Here is a 5,339-nt window from a genome sequence, read left to right as displayed (position 1 = left end):
GCAGCAACGCCTTGTCAACACACAAGCACAGGAAACGGAAATGAGTCAGGTACGCTTACCGTCACAGCAACCAAGATTCAAACAATCAGCATATGAATGTGGGGCGGGATGGGGGAGGGATTTGTATGGTGTGTGTGTGAGATAGTGAGTTGTGTGTGCAATGTGCGCGTCAAACTGTCTCTGTTGTTAAAAGCTCAGTTCATCGCCGTGACCTTGAAGAGATAACCAGAGCACAGGACGAGATAGAATGGCCAGCTGCTGGTTGTTTTCCTGCTCGGGTGAAGGGTGGCGGGGGGTGGGGGCGCGGGTAGTTGATCATTTGCAGTCCAATTTAGGTTGACTCGGTAGAATTTATCCAAATCAATGTCCATCAATTGTCACCGACCTCAGCGTCATGCGAGCATCCATATCACGTAGTGATTTTTGCAGTCGATCTACCTTCTCTGCCAGACCGGTGGTCACGCGAAGCAACTCCACTGACTGGGCCCTGTTGGTGTCAATCCCCTTCTGCGCTTCGACGGTCCGGTCTGAGATGTTGTGAGACAGTTCACAGGACTGGTCAGCCCTCAGATGTAAAACCTTCATCCTCTCAATCACTCCGTGTAGGCACTCTTTAAGTTCCCCAGACAGCTTGTGGGTGAATTTGCTGGCGGCTGTCTCACCAATTTTACGGTAGGTCAGCAAGACCCCAAGGCCGATGATCAGGAGCCCCACCAACAGTAGTACAATTATCCAAATATCTTCAACGTCCTCCACAGTGAGAACTTCAAGGCAGACCACCTGCCAATCCCGTGAATAGGAATCGCAAACATAGCCTGCAGGGAACGTTCCACTCAAACATTGTGGCTCCCCCGGAGAAGCATGTTCGGATGAAAAAAATCTTGTCAATAGCGCTGAGTGACCAGTTAATCAATTCCATTTCGAATGTTTCAGGAAAACAGCAGGCAGGGGACAAAGAGAAAAGAGAAAAAGAGATTCCACAAGACAGGGTAGACAGACTGGGAAGGAGCCAAGCTAAGATAAGAGGGGAGAGGAGGAAAAACACGTCTGCTCTCGCCAGAAGCAGGAAGATGTTGTTTTCTACCATAACATTACATGTTACCATGTAAAGCTTAGAAAAGCCTTTTGTTGGAGGTGTTTTTGCAACTTTAGTGTGAAGATTATAAAGTTTTTATTATCATGAATTTCAGTCTTACCTTGTAAGTTTAGGGCTCCTGCACACTGCCTGCGTGACATGAGCGTGTCAGCTGTGGTTAGAATGCCTACTGTATTGGTCAATACTGTTAACATGAGAGAAAGAAAAACAGAAACGCCACACAGCAAACGCTATGCTGGCTGTGGAGGAGGACTAAATTAGGACTGTATTTTAAGCTTTTCATGGCTTTCCATGAGAAATGGCCTGATAACAGTTTTTTTCAGTGTTGATGGAACATGGCCTGACCGGAGGGAGTGGTTAATGACCTTTGTGATGAGGGGACTTATGGCATGGAGGTTGGATTTTAACAGGGCTGTGGGGAAAGGGTCTCTCATTTCTCAAGGTCCTTGCATAGGAGTTCTGTTGTTCTCTCTAGGCCTGCCTATGAACAGTGAGTCCTGAGGCGTTGCTCAAGGACACGTCCAGCTGTTTTCATTTGCCGGAGTTCGTAGGGGTCCCCTACTGGAGCTGCTGGACGAAGATGGATGGATGGACGCAACCCTGTTCATTAGCTCATTGTATTCTTGCAAGACAGGTTTATCTGTAGAAGGCGCTGTAGCTTAGTGGTTAAAGCGCCTCTCTTGTAAACAGGAGATCCTGGGTCCAAATCCCAGCAGTGCTTGGTTCTCACTTAATGAAGTGTGAATACATGTGATTCTTAACAGGTGCAACAAAGTTACCAATTGCCTGATTTTCCAGAGATGTGATCTTGTCTTATAACATTATATGTGGCTGAAAACAGTCTATACCAGTGGAGTGGAATGCTGACTTTAATAGGTGCAGGTGGGCTGCACGCTGTTAGGTCAGCCATTTTGGGAATCACTGGTTTAGACTTCCACCGATGACACTCATCGAGTGTGCAGGTGATGACGGATGGCCTCGCGCCCTCTCACCCATCTCACTCCGGACACCCATCTCACCCAGACACAAACTATTCTAGCTTCTCCCCTCTGGTAGGCGCTACAGAGCACTTTACGCCAAAACCAACAGAGTCAAGAACAGTTTCTTCCCACAAGCCATCACTCAGATGAGATATTTGCACCGCTCTTCTATGGCTTCTGGATGAGAGTAAGTTTGTTGTTTTGTTTGTGAGTAGTACTCAAGGGGATACTGTGGCTGTGCCTGTCTAGTAAGCAGGACATCCAGGGTTCAAATCCCTGCAGCACCTTGTTGTTGCAGTCACTACCTCTGTTTGCATCCCATCATCATGTCTACCCAATCCACATGCTACTCATTTAGCCCTGGTAGCAAATGAAAAAGGCATGTTACATTTACACAGAAACACTACATCAACACAGACTTAAGATGATACATGAAAACACATAAAATTCAGAGCAATGCAAGTTTAAGCTAGTTCATTCATCAGGTTTTGTGGTTCTGTTTATGGAAACTACATCCTGTTATATCGCGTGATCATACATACATTTACGAGATCCCGTAGGTCCTTGTGACTTCAGTGGCCCATCAGGTGGGTGTTGATGGACTGCGAATCACAGACCAGACACGAAGCAAAATGGATCCGCAGTTGGTGGAAGTCAGGGGTAAGGCCTCCTGCACACTGCCTGTGTGGCTTGAGCATGGCCTTTCTGTTGTGTGGCATTTTCTTGGTCTTTGCACACCAAAAATGTTTCTGTTGCGGCGCTGTTGCTGCTAGCCTTGTCTGTACACATGTATGTTTCTCATTGACATGGGATTCAATAACTTGTTAATTGTTAATTTGGACTGGTTTGGAAATGAATCAGATCATCTAAAGGGGGTGGATTAACCACCCACATTACACCAGAAATACCCTGAAGATTTGAATGATCCTTTGTAACTGAAATGCTTGGGAATCCCCATGAGTCATTCAGAACTGCCCAAGGTACTTGTGAGATAGGCTCTTATTTGTCTGATTGATGGTAGCAACTGTAATGGAGTCTGTCAGGCCTCAGGGGTTCTCCGCTGTAAAAACAGAATATATTTTACAGCTGTGATGGCTGAGTGGTTAAGGCGTTGGATTTGAAATCCAATGGGGTTTCCTGCGCAGGTTCAAACCCTGCTCACAACGAGTTCTAACTACAGAATAAATAAGAATACAGTAAAGTACTATCGCAAGGACAAATGTATACACTCTTAGTAGTGCATATGACATAAGTGCTAATAGGTAATCAGGCACTGTGGGGGATTTTGGACCCAGGGTCTCCTGACAGGCACTTTAACCACTGAGCTGCAGCACCCTTTCTACAGGTTTACCTGTCATGCAAGAATACAATGAGCTAGTGAAGAGGTTTCCAGCCATCCATCCTGTCGAGCAGCTCCAGCGAGGGAAAAACTTCACTTTTCTGAGCAACTGGGGGATCCTAAGGCATTCCCAGCTAGACGTTCCTGGACCACCTCCCTAGGGAGATCTCGTGGGTCCTCGTGACTTCAGCTGTCAGCCGCAGCCACTCCGCACCAAATCCTGGACTGGTGGGTGTTGACGCGTGAGGCATTTCTGTTGCATGGCGTTTTCTTGGTCTTTGCACACCAGAAGCGTGTCTGACTAATCAAGAAGTAGTATATTTCATGTTAAACATATTTTCCCAGCACACCCTCTGTTTCCCCAAGCACTCTTTACCTAATACCCAATAATACAATACACAAATCCATCAATCTTTATATGAAAAAGAATGCTATCCCATTGTTAGTAAACGTGAGTGTCACTAGTCTAAAGCCTCCTGTCCACTATCTTGTCGGGATCATTTCGATGCAGTCTTGGCCCTTCACCAGGCGAGGTCGCTGTTACTGAAGCTTCTAGTAATGAACGCATTTTCAAACCAATTCCTCATAGTGGTTCAGTGCTTCACCAAAGCTTCATTTGCCCTTCACTATGAGCACCTAGTTTCTTGACTTTGTAATGCCTTATGTCTACTGTAAAAATGTAAATTGAGTTGAGCCATAATTCATTTTTGTTTAGACCTTTGCTTTTCCTACTGTGACATGTTAAAATGTCAAAAGGTGCATTGTTTGAAAGCCCATCTCTACACATCCATGTTCCACTCCCACAGGTGGTTTCACACGTGCTAGTTGTCCCTTAAATTCACAGTTTAATTTTGTAATTTATTGGTGTTTTTCTGTATTTAAAAAAACTGAAATAATCTGTAAAGTTAACAGGAAAATGTATGTAAAATTACAGACTTTTTTTACAGTGTGCCAACTCCTGACCATTCCCTGACCGGGAATTGAACCCCAGCTGCAGCGGTGAGAGCGCTGAATCCTAGCCACTAGACCATCAGGGAGGCACATCTGTCAAATTTATCTTTGTAGATGTGAGATTCCTTTTCACATACTGGAATGACTCATATTGTTTTAGGCGAGGAATGGCTCCTGGCTAGAGCTTCAGATGGCAGGACTTGACAGATTACACATCTGTCACATAGTCAGTTTGTATTCTTAAACTATTGACATGGGCAAAATGCTTGCACTGCTATTGTATAAATCCTAGTTAAAAAGTAACATCAGTAAAAAGAAAGCTACTGCGATGGCTGATAATCCAACACCAGTCAACTGCTTGGAAGGTAGCTATGCTCACCACTATACCGCCATTACTGGGCAATGCACTGCTCACTGCAAATCTTGCAACACATCTGGACATTGAGACTGATTTTTGCATTAATCACCATGCCCACAAGGAGATTGCCTTAACATACTTTTCTCTTTAAGAATAAGAACAACTTCTGCAGCTCTTTTATAAACTGGAGAATAGCACTTGTTAAAGATGCCGGGGATTGAACCCAGGGCCTCAAACATGCAAAGCATGCGCTCTACCACTGAGCTACATCCCCTCAACATTTTCAGATTTTTTTTTACTTTTTCTGAGATCATTGAATAAGAGAAGAAAGACCACCATTGCAATTGGTGTCCTTAAAGGTTGGATTTTTCCTTTTTATTAAATTAAGGCATTAAGATCAATTTCCAAAAGATGATTTTTTTTATTCCTCTTTTTAGTCAACTTCAGCATGGGTTCCTAAACGCATGCACACCACTGTATGCATGTCTACCTGCATGCATTTGCAAATGTAGGCCAGGTATGTACTTAAAAAAAAGATGATCGATTCTGCGCAGACCTGGCTCATCTCGAACGAGCCTAATCTCAACATGCCTTTAAGTTTCCGCAGGTGGAGAC

At 44.6% G+C, this 5,339-nt stretch overlaps 4 non-coding genes across 4 annotated transcripts; 2 read left to right on the top strand and 2 right to left on the bottom strand.

Moving 5' to 3' along the window:
* The first annotated feature begins 1,744 nt into the window (after positions 1 to 1,744).
* trnat-ugu lies at positions 1,745 to 1,817 on the top strand. Its single transcript has one exon. It is a non-coding gene; the product is annotated as a tRNA-Thr (tRNA).
* Positions 1,818 to 3,161: 1,344 nt separating this feature from the next.
* Positions 3,162 to 3,242, top strand: trnas-uga. Its single transcript has one exon. It is a non-coding gene; the product is annotated as a tRNA-Ser (tRNA).
* Positions 3,243 to 4,380: 1,138 nt separating this feature from the next.
* On the bottom strand, positions 4,381 to 4,452 carry trnae-cuc. The gene has a single exon. It is a non-coding gene; the product is annotated as a tRNA-Glu (tRNA).
* A 474-nt stretch (positions 4,453 to 4,926) lies between these two features.
* trnaa-ugc lies at positions 4,927 to 4,998 on the bottom strand. The gene has a single exon. It is a non-coding gene; the product is annotated as a tRNA-Ala (tRNA).
* Positions 4,999 to 5,339: the final 341 nt, after the last annotated feature.

Source organism: Etheostoma cragini, unplaced genomic scaffold (assembly GCF_013103735.1).
Source record: "Etheostoma cragini isolate CJK2018 unplaced genomic scaffold, CSU_Ecrag_1.0 ScbMSFa_188, whole genome shotgun sequence".
Taxonomy (NCBI): domain Eukaryota; kingdom Metazoa; phylum Chordata; class Actinopteri; order Perciformes; family Percidae; genus Etheostoma; species Etheostoma cragini.
This window is presented reverse-complemented; position numbering and strand designations above follow the sequence as displayed.